Source organism: Dendropsophus ebraccatus, chromosome 6 (assembly GCF_027789765.1).
Source record: "Dendropsophus ebraccatus isolate aDenEbr1 chromosome 6, aDenEbr1.pat, whole genome shotgun sequence".
Taxonomy (NCBI): Eukaryota; Metazoa; Chordata; class Amphibia; order Anura; family Hylidae; genus Dendropsophus; species Dendropsophus ebraccatus.
In genome coordinates this window covers 64285449-64305518 of record NC_091459.1, presented here as the reverse complement: position 1 = coordinate 64305518, position 20070 = coordinate 64285449, and positions in this window count along the sequence as shown.

The following is a 20070-nucleotide window of genomic DNA, read 5'->3' as shown; positions in this document are numbered from 1 at the left end:
TGCAGTTTATAGAAATACCCCATATGTGGCCCTATTGCGCTATTTGACGCAACCACAAGCCTCAGATATAAGGGAGCGCCTAGTGAATTTCAATGGCTCCGTTATTTTTGGTCATTTTTGACTGTACCACTTCAGGTTGGCAGAGGCTCTGGGGTGCCAAAACCTAAAAAACACCCCTAAAGGGCCACCATTTAGAAAACTACACCCCTCAAAGAATGTAACAAGGGGTGCGGTGAGCATCTGGACCCCACAGGTGCTTCACAGATTTTCCAAACAATATGGCTTGAAAAAAGACTAAAGTATTTTTTACACTAAAATGTTGTTCTAGCCTTCAATTTTTCATTTTCACAAAAGGGATAAAAGGAAAAAAAAAACACAAAACATGTAGCGCAGTTTCTCCCGAGTACGGAAATACCCCACATGTGGACATAAAGTGCCAAGCGGGCGAAGGACGAGCCTCCAAAGGGAAGGAGCGCCAATTGGCTTTTGGAAGCTGGATTTCACTGGAATGGATTTCAAGGGCCATGTCGCATTTACAGAACCCTCGTGCTGCCAAGACACTGGAAACCCCCCACAAGTGACCCCATTCTGGAAACTACACCCCTCAAGGAATCTAACAAGGGGTGCAGTGAGCATATGGACCCCACTGGTGACGGGCACAAATGTGGAAAAATGTGACGTGAAAGTGAAAATTTTCATTTTTTCACTTTCATGGCACAAATGTGCCTGTCATCCAGGGGTCCATATCCTCACTGCACCCCTTGTTAGATTCCTTGAGGGGTGTAGTTTCCAGAATGGGGTCACTTGTGGGGGTTTACAGTGTTTTGGCAGCACAAGGGCTCTGTAAATGCGACATGGCGTTCATCATCCATTCTAGCCAAATCCAACCTCTAAAATCCAAATGGCGCTCCTTCCCTTCAGAGGCTTGCCCTGCGCCCACATGGCGCTTTATGTCCACATGTGGGGTATTTACGGACTCGGGGGAAATTGCTCTACACATTTTGTGTTTTTTTTTCTCTTTTAACCCCTTGTGAAAATGATAAATTCAAGGCTAGACCAACATTATAGTGTAAAAAATTTTATATTTAATTTTCACGCCACATTGTTCCACATTTGTGCCCGTCACCAGTGGGGTCCATATGCTGACTACACCCCTTGTTACATTCCTTGAGGGGTGTAGTTTCCATAATAGGGTCACTTGTGGGGGGTTTAACTGTCTTGGCAACACAGGGGCCTTTTGAATGCAACATGGCCCCTCGAAATCCATTCCATCCAAATCCAGCCTTCAAAAACCAAATGGCGCACCTTCCCTTTGGAGGCTTACCCTGCACCCGCATGGCGCTTTATGTCCACATGTGGGGTATTTCCGTACTCAGGGGAAATTGCTCTACACATTGTGTTTTTTTTTATCTTTTAACCCCTTGTGAAAATGAAAAAATCAAGACAAGATCAATGATTTAGAGTAAAAATAAAAAAAAAAATTACACTAAATGTTGGTCTAGCCTTGATTTTTTTCCATTTCCACAAGGGGTTAAAAAAGAAAATGAACACAAAACGTGTAGGGTAGTTTCCCCTGAGTACGAAAATACCCCACATGTGGACATAATTTGCCATATGGGCACAGGGCAAGTCACCAAAAGGACAGAGCGCCATTTAGAGGCTGGAATGGGGGATGGAGGCCATGTCGCAATTACAAAGCTCCTGTGCTGCCAGAACAGTAGAAACCCCACACAAGTGACGCAATTCTGGAAACTACACCCCATAAGGAATCTAGCAAGGGGTGCAGTGAGCATATGGACCCCACTAGTGATGGGCACATGTGTAGAACATGTGCCGTGAAAATAAAAAATACCATTTTTTTTCATTTTCACGTCCCAAATGTGGCCGTCACCAGGGGGCCATATACCCGCTGCCCCACTTGTTAGATTCCTTATGGGGTGTAGTTTTCAGAATGGCGTCACTTGTGGGGGGTTTCTACTGTCCTGGCCGCACAGAGGCTTTGTAATTGCATCATGGCATCCTCTAATGGGAATGGCGGCCATACCTACTTAGCTGTGGAAAAGGGACAATTCTAATTTATTTGGGGGTATTAGGCCAATTATTAGTTTATAAGGTTGAAAATGACAGGTGTCCATCAAATTCAACCTGTGTTGATCCAGAGGAAGGCAAAAAACCCTCGTGAGGCAGACGACAGTAGCCTCATCACAGGGGAAAAATTCCTTCCCGACTCCATAATGGCGATCAGAATAATCCCTGGATCAACGTGACCCCTGAAATAGGAATAAGGGACAGAATTTAGATAATGTAGAACCCCAGTGACGTGTGGTGCGCCTTGGAGCGATCCAGTATGCAGAGGCCGGGGGGATCAGGACAGGTGTCACACTGGAAAATGTTGTCCTTCCTGATCCCCCTGTTACCCCACACTCCACTTCTTCTGGGGTCTCCCTTTCTCCAGTGTGGGGGACGTCACCTGGAAAATGTTGTCCTGGTGCAATACGGGGTCCTTTATATCCAGAAGCGCTGGGTCCGCTCCATGGCTGCTAAATATTAGGGCTCTATTACTACTTCTGATATGTTCGGATCGTGCCGCAAGCTACAGTAGCTCAGGCAGCGAGGGACCAGAAGAGGGGGTGCTGGTATAAAAGTTATCCCGTACAGGTGGTGACCTTTATCCAGCAGTGGGAAGATCAGTTCCCGGATGTCCCCACTAACTCCGAGGATGGGGGGGGGGAGTGGGCATCTGGGGGCTGGATTCGAGTGTCCCTTCCTTCATACACTCTAAGGGTACGTGCACACTGCGGAATGGCGAAGGATAACCCTTTGTGCATTCCGCAGTTGGCACCCGCCGGCGGACTGATGCAGGCGCACGTCTCCGTCCGTGTCGTAGACTCCATTCTATGCACGGGCGGATTCCGCTCTGCGTCCAACGTGTTGATGGAATGACGGATGATGGAATCCGCCCGTGCATAGGATAGAGTCTATGACACGGGCGGAGACGCGCCCCTGCATAAGTCCGCCGGCGGGTGCCAGCTGCGGAATGCACGAAGGGTTATCCTTCGCCATTCCGCAGTGTGCACGTACCCTAAATCTGTAAGTGTACCCTGAGGTACTCTCACAGAGTTTGTAGAATTTCACACCATACCGTGATCTCTTATTGGGACGGTACTGGCAGAAAAGACGTGTCTGGGGGGCAGCGTACGCTACGCTACTCCCAGACACGTCACTGGATGATGAGGAGGATGAGGATGAATGGAGGAACAAAGGACCCCCCATTCATCCTCACTGGCTGTTTCGGTGTCGGAGGCAATAATAACGTATGCGTCCGATACCGAAAACACCCTGGGGGCCATCTTTATATGGGGATTGGTATATAGGGTATGTAGTGGTGTAGTGTAAAACTTTATTCAATGTAGTGTGGTGTAATGTAGTGTTTTTTTACGTGTTTTTTACAGTAAGTATACAAAAAAAACCTACGCCAAAAATGGTGTTGCTGATAAATGCCGCACTTATGTTCGGCACTTATCAGCAGACCAGGGCAGTAGAATATAGAAAAAAAACACCCTACGCCAAAAAGGAGGAGTTGCTGATTAGCAGCGCACTTTCGTGCGATGCTGATCAACACTCAGCGGCGATAGGGTGCGGAAAATAGAAAAAAAAAAAATTGGGAAAAAAAAATTTTTTTTTTACTACATTCTGAACATCCCTGTAGTGGCTGATACGTGTATTACACTTATCAGCCGCTAGGGGGCAGCAGAGCGCAAGATCCGAAAATAGACGACGCTGGAGCCGGAAAAATACGAAAAAAGACGACGCTGGAGCCGGAAAAAGCCGATCGGGACTCACGGAAGAAGCCGAAGTCCCGACAAGATGAAGAGGACGCCGGGAACCCGGAAGACGCCGATCAGGACCCCGGGACAGGTGAGTAATGTACAAATACCTGCTCTGGACCCCTCAGCTACCTAGCTGAGGGGTCCGGAGTAGGTATTTATTACTTGTGGGGACTTTGATCGCCGTGAACGGCCGGCTGGCCGGCCGTTCACGGCGATCGGGACGGTGGTACCGTGACCACCATTACTTTTTACAGTAATGGCGGTCGGTGCAGTCCTCGGACAGCACCGACCGCCATTTTTTTCCGGGTCATCAGGCCACCGATGGCCCGGAAAGGTTCCGATCGCCGCTATGGGCTTATCAGCCAATAGCGGCGATCGTCGGCATGGGGGGGGTTAACAACCCTCCATGCCGACAGGGAGAGATGGCCTGCTATGTATTATAGCACGCTATCTCCCCCGATCGGGACCCGGCCGGCCGCGGCGCCCGTTTAAAGGGCGGACGTACCGGTACGTCATGGGTCCTTAAGTGACAGTGATCCATGACGTGCCGGTACGTCATGGGTCCTTAAGAGGTTAAGAGCGACCTGGGTCCCTTTAAGAGTGACCTGGGTCCCTTTAAGAACAACCTGGGTCCCTTTAAGAGCGAAGGGACCCAGGTCGCTCTTAAAGTGACCCAGGCCGCACCTAAAGGGACCCATGTCGCTCTTAAAGGGACGGGAGTCAAGTTGCTCTTAAAGGGATGGGACCCAAGTCGCTCTTAAAGGTACGGCACCCAGGATTAAAGTTTCTCTTAAAGGGAAGTCACTGGAAAAAGGGGCGCTCTTTTCAAGCACTATGTATTTCCCTGGAAATGCAAATCTAGTTTATTTTACTACTACTACTGACTAACATATAAATGCAACAATCAAGCAAGCACTGGACAGCTTAGTGGTAGATCAGATAATATTATGGGAGGCTGTATGCATACTAGAATTCTCAGCCTGTTCCCCCTTTGCTGTCACAGACCTTTAAGCAGGGCCATTTCTGGGGTCTCTGCCACCGGAGGCAAACCTCAGGCGGCCGCCCCTCACTAGTACCCCCCCCCCCAGCAAGCCTAATAGAAATAACTCCCCCCCCCCCCAAAAACCACCCCGAAGCAGCAAGCCTAATAGAAATCTCCCATCTCCCAACTCCACGCTCCGATCCGACCGCGGCCCCGACACTCACCACAGGCTGGAGGGCGGGCGGAGGGAGGTGCTGGCTGACAGCGGGGGACAGCGATGAACAGACAGCAGCGGGACAGGATGGCTGGATGCTGGAAGACGGCGCAGGAGCCTGGCAGGGGACAGCGAAGAGCGTTAGCGGCGGGACAGGACGGCTGCAGCAGGACGTGTGAGGGGCTGCAGGGCTGCTGTCTGCCGCCCCCTGCAGGAGCGCAGAATCTGCCGCCTGAGGCAGAATACTCATTCCGCCTCATGGCAGAAGCGGCCCTGCCTTTAAGGTATAATATATCTTCCATATGTACTGTATAAAATTAGATAAAAGAAGTAATCTTCTGGATTTGCTATTGCAGCCACTATTGAATCAATGTTGAAAAAATATATATATTTTGGTGAAAATCCCTTTACATACATTCATATAGAACATCAGTGCAACAGAATGCAGCTATACCATTACCTCACTGAGAAACTCTGTGTATAAAGTAGTGTGAAACCACATATATAAAGGGGGTTTCCCACAGTATATGGCTATGGCATTTGATATGATGCAAATGTCTAATTTGTTGGGGTTCAACTATCAAAACCACAACTGATTTGCTGAATTGGGTGCCTGGTTCCCAGGATACCAGCAGAGAGTTGCCAACATGTGCTTGGTCCCTCTATAGTAGTCTACTGGGAATACAGAAACAGGCTAGTCAACACCCCATTCTCTCAATTATACATTTCTGATGAATCTTATGATACATGGGACCCTCCACCACTTTCAGATCTCAAAAGAACCTGTTCACACTAGATTGTTTATTAAAAGCTATTGTGTCACTTGTTTATGTTTGGTAACAATATTACAATAAAACTTTCCTATGTTTATAAAGATCTGTATGTGTTGTTCTTTATGGAGGATCTGATTGAGACCATGCTTGTTAGTTAGTAAGGTAAGTGGTGGTGAAGGGGGCAAGAAAGATTTAATAATGGATTAGTCCATTAAGAGATAATAAAGATTTAGCATTTTTAGCTGTACATTTAAAACATTAGGAGGCATTTGCACTTGTATGGTAATTGGCAATTGTATTTTCTCATCTCCCATAATCTAGTGCATGACAGACATCTGTATATGAACTCAAAAGCATTTAGAATGGTAATATCTGTCATTTCCACAGTGACCGTGTGTAGTGATGAGCAAACCTTTAAAAAAGTTCGGATTAGTAGGTTTGTCGAACTTTGAAGTAAAGTCCTAACCAAATTTTAAACGAACCACAGTGAAACAGCCAAACAGTTGCAGAAGTTTAGCTACTTAAGCAGCTGCGACAATCTGCGAATTTGCAGCTTGAAATCTGCTGCAGATCTGTAGTGTGTAAAGAAGAGCCAATATTGCAAATAGACGTCATTAAAGTGTCACTGTCGTGAATTTTTTTTTTGCAGAAATCAATAGTCCAGGCGATTTTAAGAAACTTTGTAATTGGGTTTATTATCCGAAAAATGCATTTTTATCATGAAAAAGCAGTTTGAAGCTCTCCCCCCTGTCTTCATTGTTCTCCTATGGAGAGAGCTAAAGAAAAGACCAAAACAGGACAACAAAGAGTTAATCTACAAATCCCTCTCTTCTGACCATCACCACTGACCTCCCTGACCTCAGATTACAGCTGTCACCCAGCTCCGTGCCTGTAATCCTCTGTTATCTGCTTTCTGCTGCCGGCTAACTCCCTCCTTCCTCCTCCCCCCTCCCCTCTCCCTAGAACAGACAGGGGACGTCTCCTGCAACAAGTCACAATTTTCAGATTTTTCAGAGTGGATGAAAAAGAGGAAGGAGGGGGGGACCTGGGAAAAGGCTTTTTACATGCAGATAATGGCAGATTTGGCTAATAAACCCAATTACAAAGTTTCTTAAAATCGCCTGGACTATTGATTTCTGCAAAAAAAAAAAATACGACAGTGACTCTTTAACTATTTCCTGCCACCTTTTGTCTAGCGCTTCTATGCAAAATTATTTGTCGACATAATAGCAGGCTGCATTTACATGTTCCTTTTTTTGCAAACCGTATATTATGTCTGCAATTTTTTGCGGTCTGCAAAAACACATCTGTATTGCGCCCATATTTGTATTTTTTATGGATCCCTAAAAGTGGAAAGTACTTATTTTTTTGCGGCCGTTACGGCCATTACCTCCGTGATGTCTGTAAATTACAGACTCCAATGGACTTTTATTGGTTTGTCTGTAAAATTAAGGATGTGGAAATAGGGCCTTAGAAATCTATGAACTGTACTTTGTGAGTAATTGAGGATCCACAATATACGGCAATGACAAAATACGGATGTGTGAACGAGGCCCTATACTGTGTGGCCTCGATACAATGGAGATACTGTAGGTAGGCGCAGTAGAGAAAAACAACAAACTTTTAATCATTGCTTCACTTTTGTTCCTTATACCTTAGGATAAAAAAAAATGGTGAAGATGGACAATATCATTAATCAATAAATTGTATCTTTAAAGCTATACTGCCATTATGAAAAGCTTGTCACATAGGCAGGCCAAAAGTTTGATCTATTGGGGTCTCCGTGCTGAGATCCTCATTGGTCTCTAGACATAGCTGGAAGAAGCACATGGCTGCGTCCTTCACTCCCTGACCTGGCACTTTATCTGACTCATTGCAGGAGAGGGGAACTGTTATTAGTATATGGAGTCTGACTGTGTCTAAGTCAGATTGAGTGCTGAGCCAGGGAGTAATGTGCATTGCTGCAGTTTCTCCTGGCTATACCTACAGATTGGTGGTCTCAGCACTAAGACCTATTAGATTAAAACTTTTGACATGTCTGCATGACATGTCAAAAGTTTTTTCAAATGACACTAAAACTACAGTCTTCTTACAAAATTACAATTTTAGGACATACTTAGTACAAGAAATGACAATGAGTCCTTGTTTCCAGTACACCTATGAAGGGCATTTTTCTGAACCCCATTTTGGAAATATAACTTTTTTTATTGCAGAAGTTATCAAATTATATTCTATTATACATGTAGAAGTCTACTAAGATATTGAATAAAACTAGTACCATTCTGTAAGTTGCCTTCAGACCCTGTCTAGAATTGCCCTCTGACCCATTAGCATTAAATTTCAAAGACATTCAACAAAGATTTTTATTGGCTTTTGTTGCTCTTTGTTCAACCCTAGAATGCAAATTCTAGATGATGACCAAACACGTCTTCACTTGACCTATAAATGCATGAGAAGCCATGTTAGATAGATTTACTTTTAAAGCCAATTAGGGAAAAATAAATCACCAAACTAGTTGATGGATTAAAGATATCAATCCAATGTTATGATAGTAGAATATTTCAGTGCTTGGCTTAAATTTAAAACCATGTCTACAAAGCCTACATAGGTGTGATTATTTTACCGCATGGAGCAGAGATAAATGATTTCTGGTGTGGCTGTGAAAGTGAATACTTTTCCCTATGTTACTTCAGTAGCTGCCAGAAGACTTGCACTGGGAATAGCTAAAAGGCCATAATGTTTGGAAGACCCTTCAGTCGGCTTAGTTAGCTGGTGGGTGTAATCCTACCCAGGCTTAGTGGAGCTGTGTTGAGTGACAGAGTTCAGCCAGTGAAAAAAAAAGATCTTCCTTTAAGACTAAACAAGCAAAGAATGGCTGGCTGCCTCCTCTGCCTGCGGGCGCTCATTACCTGATACCTAAATCCTTTTTATCATAGTGTTAAAAGATAAACAAGGGCTTGTGGAAAGGTTTGTGCTTCGGGGCTGAAGTGCTGACTGAGGGCAGGGGGTCAGCTTTAAGCCAGGTGAGCACGTGTTGCCTCTTCTGCCTCTATTTACCTGTGAAAGCATCTAAAGGGCTAGAGGAAGTGATTTGTCTTTAGTAACCTAGGGATTTTCATTCTGATATTCAGCATAGATTGAAGAATTTAAACTCCCATTCTATCCATTTGAACCTGCTACTAATATGCCATCCATTTGTAGGCATAGCACACGTACAGCACATGGCAGGTCCCTGTAGGAAATTAGAGGGGGTGGTTTGCTTAAATTTGTAACCGACATCTATTCTTAAATTCATATTGCATAAACACTACAGCAAGCACTAAAGCTATGGTGGCTTTACATGCAAGCAATGAACTGAATTTAGAAGAAATTTCTGTTATAAAAAGGAAACCACATAATAAGGTTATGTGATAAAACATTTACTGCAGCATTAAAATTCTTTCAGTATTCTAATCATTATAATGTGGCAACAAATCTTTCCTACTACTCCACAAGCATCAAAGCTCAACTTGCCATTGAAAAAGACTGAGGCTACACCGCCCTGTTTATTTGCAGAGTATCTGCATGACCTGGCACAGCATACTGTATCAAAGCTTCTATGAGCACCTGACATCCTATAACATTATGCCAAGTCAGAACGATATTCTGCTAAGGCAATTTAACCCTCAATCTTGAAATCTAGTCTTCTTCGATATGTGCTATGTTAAAAGGAGAAAGCAAAGTACTCCAGCACTGGATTTTATTATCCATAGTATTTGTGCAATGTTTGAATATAATATAATGTTTGAATATAGTGTAGAACTTTACCACCCTCATTATAAACCTCCTTTAATATTCTCATTTTTAAGATCACCCATACGCTCATATTAGTACATCCTCAATGGGCATCTAAATACATATAGTTTTATCTCTTGAGATCCTTAATTGTTGTTAATGGCTTCCTGTTTAGAATGGAGAGACCCCCCTAGATTAGGGTTACTGGCTCTAGTGGTGGCCACAGACAGGGTTTAGGAACATGCTTTTGTTGTGAAAGGTGGAAAGTAATTTGCCACAAGGAGGAGATAACAAATTATCAGTCGTCAGTGAAACATTGTTATCTGTAGTTGTCATCATTCTTGTCAACGGTTCTTAAGTGAACCTTTCATCCAGTAAGTGAAAATTCAATAAAAAGGTATTTCCTAAAAATCTCATTTACTATAGAATGATCAGTGGATATCAATGATGGAGTTACTTTAGCGTGTCAAAGAGAATTAAAATGTGGGATCAGACTGACTGAGCAATACCTTCTTTGTCCTTTTCATTTACCCTTTCTGCCTATGGACTGAATTACAGCATTAGTATGCATTCTATTTAGTCAACTCTCCTGACCTGATCTCTATATTTGGAAAGGCTTGTATTTCCAATGAAGGGGAATCTATAGACCCTTTTACATGGGTCAATTATTGATAATGTTCCTAGGAACACTTATAATCGGCCTATGTAAATGGGCCAGTGATCAGAAAATGCCTGCTCGTCAGCTGATTTGATCATTGTTATTGGCAGCACATCTTCCCGAGTATTGATCATGCCTTGGGGCAAGTACATCCATAAGTTAGAAGTTGTGTGGCCAGTACATACACAAGTTAGGAGCTGTGTGGCCAGTACATCTGTGAGTTATGGTCCTTTAAGACCGAACGATTATTGTTCGAATTTGCACAATAATGATCGCATTTGAGCGATAATCGTTTTGTGTAAACACAGCAAACGATCAAGAAGCGAGCAAGAAATCGTTCATTTTGATCTTTCAACATGTTCTCAAATTGTTGTTGATCGCTCGCAAAAAATTCGCAAATTGTTCAGTGTAAACAGTCTTTCAACGATTTCACCTATGTGTGAGGTAGGCTTAAGCGATCGCAAAACAATCGCAAAACAATTTTTCCGTACGATGTATCATTCCGTCTAAACGCTGATCGTTATAAAAAACACAACATTCATTCAAAATCCGTCACTAGCAATCACCCATTTCAAAGCCTTTTGTATATAATTTACATTAAAGAGTCACTGTCATTAAAAAAAAAATTCAGAAATCAATAGTCCAGGCGATTATAAGAAACTTTGTAACTGGGTTTATTAGGCAAATATGCCATTATCTGCATGTAAAACGCTTTTCCCAGGTCCCTTCCTCCTCCTTTCTGTCATCCACTGCTCAGAATCAGAGAATCTTGACAGTTGTTTCATCAGTTGGATCCTGTCTAAGCTATGGAGAGGGGAGGGGGGAGGAGGAAGGAGAGAGATTAGCGGGCAGCAGAGAGCCGAGAACAAAGAATAACACAGCGGGTGAGCTATTCAGAGCCCTATTAAGAGGTCAGAGAGGTCAGTGGTGACTGCAGAGGAGAAAGCCCATGAAGTGAATGTAAATTAACTCTTTGTTGTCCTGTTTTGCTGCCTCTACTTTCTTTCTCCATAGGAAAACCATACAGACAGGGGGAGAGCTTCAAACTGCTTTTTCATGATAAAAATTCATTTTAACGACAGTGACACTTTAATGTTGGGCTAATGCTGTTGATATACAGTGTGCAGTGGCGGATTAAAAGTACCCTGGGCCCCGGGCTGTCCACCCAACCTGCCCCCCCCCGGTCAATCTGCCCACATTATAATCCACTACTGCCCCCCCATGCTGTCCCCAATAAACACTGCCTGCCTCCCCTCCCTGCTGGCCCCAATAAACATAATGTTTGGTCCCTTGCTGCACAGAGGATGTCAGGAGAGGAGGGGGCTGATCTTATAGGGGAGGTCACAGGGTCAGAGCAGCACAGAGGATGTTAGGAGAGGAGGATGCTGATCTAATAGGGGAGGTCACAGCAGCACAGAGGATGTCAGGAGAGAAGGGTTCTGATCTTATAGGGGAGGTCGCAGGGTCTCAGCAGCACAGAAGATGTCAGGAAAGGAGGGTGCTGATCTTATAGGGGAGGTCACAGCATCCCAGCAGCACAGAGGATGTCAGGAGAGGAGGGTGCTGATCTTATAGGGGAGGTCACAGCAGCACAGAGGATGTCAGGAGAGGAGGGTGCTGATCTTATAGGGGAGGTCACAGCAGCACAGAGGATGTCAGGAGAGGAGGGTTCTAATCCTATAGGAGAGGTCACAGCAGCACAGAGGATGTCAGGAGAGGAGGGTGCTGATCTATAGGAGGGTCCGAGCAGCACAGAGGATGTCAGGAGAGGAGGGTGCTGATCTTAAAGAGGAGGTCACAGCAGCACAGAGGATGTCAGGAGAGGAGGGTGCTGATCTATAGGAGAGGTCCAAGCAGCACAGAGGATGTCAGAAGAGGAGGGTGCTGATCTTATAGGGGAGGTCACAGCAGCACAGAGGATGTCAGGAGAGGAGGGTGCTAATCCTAGAGATGATGGTCCCCCTCTTCCCCCCTTATAGATGGTCCCCCTCTTTCCCCTTATAGATGGTCCCCCTCTTCCCTCCTTATAGATGGTCCCCCTCTTCCCCCCTTATAGATGATCCCCCTCTTCCCCCCTTATAGATGGTCCCCCTCTTCCCCCCTTTATAGATGGTCCCCCTCTTCCCCCCCTTATAGATGGTCACCCTCTTCCCCCGTTATAGATGGTCCCCCTCTTCCCCCTTATAGATGGTCCCCCTTTCCCCCCCTTTGAGCATCTCGCAAAGATTGGGGTTCGAGTTCGATAAAACAGCTAAACAATTGTTTGTTTAGCTGGTTTAGTAATCATAAAGTTTCAGATCCCTGGGAAAGCAGGGAATCAGTAATACAGAGATCGGCATTACTGAGGTTAGCGATCCTCTGCAGTAATGCCGATCCCTCTATTGGTTAATAATATATTTAATTAATAAAACACATTTTCGTTCTAATAAAGTTGTTTCCCTTGTTCAATAATTTAATTCTAACGAATCCATACTTTTGCAATTAAATATACTGTTAAAATAAAAAAAAAATTATAAAAATGAAATTATTGAACAAGGGAAATAACTTTATTTATTTATTTATTTTTTATCTCCCCCCGGAGACGTGAGTAACCCACTTACTTTAATGATATCAAGGATATGTTGGTTGCTAGAGAATAGATTGCTCCCCAATTTTTTTTACGCCTTTCCATGAAGGTTGCCCAACACTTCCCTTTATCCTTCCCTTTTTTTTTTTTTTTTTTTCCCCAAGGACACAAATCAGTAATATCATATTAACTTTTAGATTAAACAAAACATTATCCTATGTCTATGGCAGATATCTTTTCCCTATTACAAATCAGCACACTGCAGGCCGCTCTGGGAGGACCCCCCTCAATCATCACATCAATAAATAGAAGTGCCAAATTATATTCCTTATTTTTCCACCTCCATGTATTACTGTTTATACTAGCATGAATTTAGGGGTCAAGTTATAAGCTGCCCATGGGTCCCGGGCCCGGCGCCCACCACCGAGCCGTCAACGAAGTGCCCCCCTCGTCGAAAATGGAGAACCCCCAATACTCAGTAACACAATAAAGCAAAAAATAAAATAAAAAAAATAATAAACAAAAAAAATAAATAAATAAACAAATCACAACACTAATATCCCTACTGACCTTAAACACTAAAAAAAGTGGTTTATAGGTTTCGCAGAGGACTACAACTCACTTCAAGTAAGTTCCATATCCTACCGCTACTTCCCAACCTTAATTATTGTGCATGTTCAAACACATTACAGAGAGGCAAGGTTTCACATAGCCTTCGGGTACATATATATAATGACACCCTCAGTCCTATTACTACTCCCCCGATCTCTCTATTTCGATATAAAATAATAATTAGTGCTCGATTATTAAGTCTTAGAGCATCTCATACGGCTTCCATCTCGTTTTCCACCAGACTTCATGCCTTTCAGAGTACTCCTCGACTTCTCATCCTAAAAAAGAACAAAAACAACAGCAACCCAGACAACTAAAACACACACACAAAATAATAATAACAACCTAAGAAGAGAAAAAAAAGAAATAACTTTATTAGAACGAAAATGTGTTTTATTAATTAAATATTAACTATTACAGGAAGCTCTATTAAAGCCGGCAAATTCCTATTGCCCACAATAGAGCTCATTGTAATAATTAATACTTAACTTTAATAAAAACTTCAAACGTTTCTTCTAATTATGTTATCACAATAGCATTATTAGAAGAAACATTTTGAATCATATGTGCGCTCAGCTGATATGTGGCTGTGCGCACATATAATGAGCCGGTCCGCAGCACAGTGACTTCATTGTGCCGCGGACCAGCGAAGAGGACGCATCGGGACATCGGAGGGTGAGTATAAAGCTCTCCCCACCCCCTCCACTGTACTGCACCCATCCCAGCAAGCAAGGGGGGTCACTTAACCCCTTGCTTGCTGGTATGGGTGCAGTCTGACATCAATCTGGCCCCCAAGGGGTTAAGGGGGATGCATTGCATCCTCCCTTAACCCCTTGGGGGCCAGACTGTAAGCAGCGATCTGTAAAGATGCTGCATACTGTAAGGAGCACAACACCGCTCACAATGATGGGTGTTGTGCTCCTGTTTGTGTTTTTTGTGTGTTTCTCCCTTTTTGTTTTTCAGATATCAGTATCCTGTGGATTACAACGGATTTGATGGACTACGACGATGACCAGCGGTTGTTTGGATTCTTTTTTAAAATAAAATGGTCAATGAGGGGTGTGGGGGTGTTTTTATTTGAATAAAAAATGTTTTTCACTTGTGTCTTGTTTTTATTTCTTTACTTTATAGACTTAGTAGTGGAAGCCGTCTAATTGATGAAATTCATTACTAAGTCAGGGCCTAGTGTTAGCCGGTATAAAATGGCTAACACTAAGCCCCCATTATTACCCCAGTACCCAATGCCACCAGGGGTCCTGGGAAGAGCCGGGTGCCAGTGGTCCCAGAGCGTCAAAATTGGCGCTCCTGGACTAGGCGGCAGCAGGCTGGTAATAATAAGGCTGGGGAGGGCCAAAATCAATGGCCCTTCCCACCCTGGTGTTACTAGGCTGCTGTTGCTTTGTTTTTAACCCGGCTGGTTATGAAAATAAGAGGAACCCTATGCATTTTTATTATTATTTATTTATTTTAAAAAACGTGTAGGGTTCCCCCTATTTTCATAACCAGCCGGGTTAAACACCAAGCAACAGCAGACTGGTAACACCATTTGTTTTTGGCCCTCCCCAGCCTTAATATTACCAGCCTGCTGCCGCCCAGTCCAGGAGCGCCAATTTTGACTACTTGCACCGGCATTGGGTACTGGGGTAATAGTGGGAGTGTTAGTGTTAGCCATTTTATACCGGCTAACACTAAGCCCTGACTTAGTAATGGATTCTGTCTATTAGACGGCTTCCACTACTAAGTCTATAAAGTAAAGAAATAAAGACACAACACAAGTGAAAATATTTTTTATTCAAATAAAAACACCCCCTGTTGACCATTTTATTAAAAAATATTCCCAACAACCGCTGGTAGTCCAACGTAGTCCATCGAATCCACCGTAATCCACAGGATACAGATATCTGAAAAACAAAAAGGGATAAACACACACAAAAAAACCCCCACACAAACAGGAGCACAACACCCATCATTGTGAGCGGTGTGATGCACCTTACAGTATGCAGCATCTTTACAGATCGCTGCTTACAGTGTGGCACCCAAGGGGTTAAGGGAGTATGCATTGCACCCCCCTTAACCCTTTGGGTGCCATACTGAACAATCGGGCCCCCAGGGGGTTAATGAGCATCCCCACTTAACCCCTTGGGGGCCAGAATGATGTCAGACTGCACCTATACCAGCAAGGAAGGGGTCTCTTTGACGGTCCCCGGCACACTGAGCTTAGTGTGACGGGACCGGCTCTTTGTATGTACGCTCAGCCAATCAGCTGAGCGGACATATAAATCTAAATGTTTCTTTTAATGTTGCTATTGATATAAAAAAAATAGCATAAGAAGAAACAATTGCTGTTTTAATTAAAGTAAAGTATTTATTATTACATTCAGCTGTATTACCGGCAATAGGTTTTGCCGGTAATAGAGCTTCCTGTAGTAGGTAATATTTAATTAATAAAACACATTTTCGTTCTAATAAAGTTATTTTCGTTGTTCAATAGCTTAATTAAAACAAATACACACTTTTGCAATTGAATATACTATAAATGAATAAATAAATAAATAAATATATATACATTTATTTATATATTTATTTTTGTATTAACAGTATATTTAATTGCAAAAGCATGGATTTGTTTTAATTAAGCTATTGAACAACGAAAATAACTTTTTTAGAACTAAATTTTTTCTAATTAATTAAATATATTAGTTATTACAGGAATCGGCATTATTGCCAGGGATCGCTAACCCCGGTAATAAAATTTCCTGTAATACTGATTCCCTGCTTTCCCAGATGCATTCCAGAGGTGTTTTCATCACTTTCTAAAGATGTCTTGGACTTGGTGACCTCCAATTTGTCAAATCTTGATTTCTAGGTCTCAAGGATTTTTCTCCCATAGACTATAATGGGATTCAATATTTGATCGAATAGTCGAATATCGGGAGCTATTTGAATCAAATCCAATCAAATCGAATATTTCACTATTCGCTCATTTCTAGTTAGCATAAGAGGGTGTCACAAATGCATAGTGTGATCAGGGCTCAATGATCACCAACTAGCCAGCTACGTATTGCTGAATGAATAATTTATTGCTTGCGTTTCAGCCCTCAAATACAAGAGGGATTTTCTCAAGCTCTGACAAAACCACTAATAAGAGCACATATAAATATCTAAAAGACAGGGGTAAGAAAACAGTACATTTCTGGTTCATCACCTCAATACAAGTCACTTGCCTTAGTTTTTCAATCGACATAGTAACATAGTAACATAGTAAATAAGGTTGAAAGAAGACAAGAGTCCATCAGGTTCAACCTAGGGAAACCCTACTGTGTTGATCCAGGAAAGGCAAAAACCCCTGAGGCAGATGACAATTGCCCCCCCACAGGAAGAAAACTCCCCCCCCCCCCCCCGACTCCAATGGCAACCAGAATAATCCCTGGATCAACGTATCACCGGAAATCTAATGCCCATAACTTGTAATATTATATTGTTCAAGAAAAGCATCCAGGCCTCCCTTGAACTTATTTAATGAATCGGCCATGGCAACATCATGTGGCAGAGAGTTCCACAGTCTTACCGCTTGTACAGTAAAGAACCTGCGTCGATGCTGATGATAAAATCTTCTTTCCTCTAGACGTAGAGGATGCCCCCTTGTCACGGTTACAGACCTAGGAGTAAAAAGACCACTACAAAGATCTCTGTACTGTCCATTCATATATTTGTACACTGTGATCAGATCGCCTCTAAGACGTCTTTTTTCTAGCGTAAATGACCTCAAGCTTGATAACCTGTCCATATGTAGTGATTTATAAATGAGGCATTAGATGATTTATAAAGAGGCAAAACTATGTTCTCATCCTTAGCATCTATACCTCTTTTGATGCATCCCATTATTTTATTAGACTTGGCAGCTGCTGCCTGGCACTGATCATTAAAGTTGAGTTTACTGTCCACCAATACCCCCAGGTCCTTTTCGGAAGTAGTTTTACCCAGTGTTTTATTATTTAGCACAAACTGTACTTATTATTTCTACGGCCCAAGTGCATAACCTTACATTTATCCACATTAAACTTCATTTGCCATTTCACCGCCCAAGCCTCTAGCTTCTCCAAATCCTTCTGTAATATGATATTATCCTCCTCTGTACTGATTACTTTACCCAGTTTAGTATCATCTGCAAAAATGGAGATTCTACTCTGTAGCCCCTCAACAAGATCATTAATAAAAATATTAAAAAGAAGTGGACCCAACACTTACCCCTGTGGTACCCCACTAGTAACTAAAACCCAATCTGAATATGTTCCATCAATGACCACCCTCTGTTTTCTATCACACAACCAGTTACTTACCCATTTGCATACGTTTTCCCCGAGTCCCAGCATCCTCATTTTGTAGACCAACCTTTCATGCTGCACAGGATCAAATGCCTTTGAAAAGTCCAGATATACAACATCCACAGCCCCCACCAGGTCCAGTCTATAACTTACCTCTTCATAGAAGCCGATCAGATTAGTCTGACAGGATCGATCCCTCATAAATCTATCCATTATTTGCATTAAGATACACCAGTATAGCATCTCCTACAAACCCCTCAAATACTTTACCTACTATAGATGTTAGACTTACGGGCCTGTAGTTTCCAGGATCACTCTTTGACCCCTTCTTGAATATTGGTACCACATTAGCTATGCGCCAGTCCTGTGGAACAATCCCTGTCGTAATAGAATCTTTAAATGTTAGGAATATCGGTCTGTCTAACACAGTAGTTAATTCTTGCAAAACTCTAGGATGGATACTGTCAGGGCCCCTGGGACAAAGACACACAGGACAAGTGGGCCCTATAGCTAAGACCCCCCCACACTGTCCCTACCTGCTTGCAGAGCAGGCCCTAAATGACCGTCCGCAACTGGGCGACGTTCCCTATGCTGCAGTAAGTGTAATCGCTAAATAAGACGAGACAAACTAACACAATAAAGAATAGTCGGCAGGCAAGGTTGGCAACAAACAGGCAGCAGAAGTACAGAGTCAGAATCCACAAGCAGTCAAGGTTACGAAATCCAGGTCAGAAACACTAATAAACATGGAACAAGGAAAGGTACAAGGAACTAAACGCAATAACAGACAGTAAACAAGGTACACGGTGAAACAGAAACCAGAGACAATAACCAGGTAACTAGAGGACAAGGCAAGGAACACTGAACCAAAAGACAAAGGCAAGAAACAAGCAAAGGGATCAGGAACTAGGAATACAGACAAACTGAGCAAAGGCAGGATCTAGCTGACAGACAAGCTGAACAACGCTATCAAGCCCAGAGTGAAGGGAGAGGCACAGGTATAAGGGGCCCTGACGAAGTCACGTGAGGTGACGATACGCGTAGGGTGTGCAGACCGGAGCCCGATTCCAGAGCCCTGGGTGATATGTTACTATATTATCATTAATTCAGCCTGACTCTCCATTGATAGGATGGTTTAGCACTGTGTCACTTTTCTGGATAAGTTTATGGATTGGTTCATTATATTTATATTGTATATGTGATTATTTATTCGTTTATTGATACATGTTTTGAGAGCACGTGCACTTTAGGAGGACAATATATGGAATAGTCGGGTTTGATATTTATCTGATTGGTTGGCATACAGGGCCTGGTGGTTATTGTTTCGCTGGGGCTGCGGTGGGAGGGACATACTCATTATCATGTTTACTCCCTGTGATGGTTCACCCGCATTGGGTTTTTAGTTGTTTTAAGTGTATGTCCATTTGCTGTTTGTACATGTAGTTTTGGAAATAAAGATAATATTACTTATTATTACATGATTGTGGGTGCGCCATTTTTTGTCCTTCTTTGTTGTTTTGTACGTGTTCTGTTATCAGGACATGGGCAGCATCCCAGATACAGATTTATAGCAGCTCCCACCCCTCTTTTGTATACAAATAAGCAGAGAACACGGTAAAACCAGGAACGGATCATGGCCAAAAGCGCAGTCTTTGGCGCAGAGGTCGAATCTTCGCAGCAGAGGGTGGCACTGATGCCTTTTCAGGCACGATCATGACAGATACCTTCTGGGCCCGGTGACTTATGGATTTTAATGTTTTTAAGGCGTCTCCCCACTTCTTGTTGTGTTAGGCAGGTGAGATTTATGGGAGGATTTATATTATCCCTAGTCATGTGGTCTGTTATGGGATTCTCCTCTATGAATACAGTAGAGAAAAATTTATTTAATAGATTAGCCTTTTCCTCTTCCCCCTCCACCATTACACCCAGATTATTTTTGAGGGGACCAACATTTTCGGTTTTAAGTCTTTTGTTGTTTATATAGGTGAAGAACATTTTGGGATTCGTTTTACTTTCTGTGGCTATCCTTCTTTCTTTTTGCTTCTTTTATTTGTTTTTTACACAGTCTATTCTTCTGTCTATAGTTGCTTAATGCTTCCCCACTACCTTCTTGTTTTAGTAGTCTGAATGCTTGTTTCTTATCATTTATTGCACCCTTACTGCTGAAGTTAACCACATTGGATTTCTCTTATTTCTACTACGTTTATTCCCATATGGTATGTGTCGTTCACACAATTTACCCAGGATGCTCTTAACTATGTCCCATTTCTCTTGTGTACTTTTATTTCTGAAGGAATTGTCCCAGTCTATGTTCCCAAGGTCCTCTCTTAGTTTTT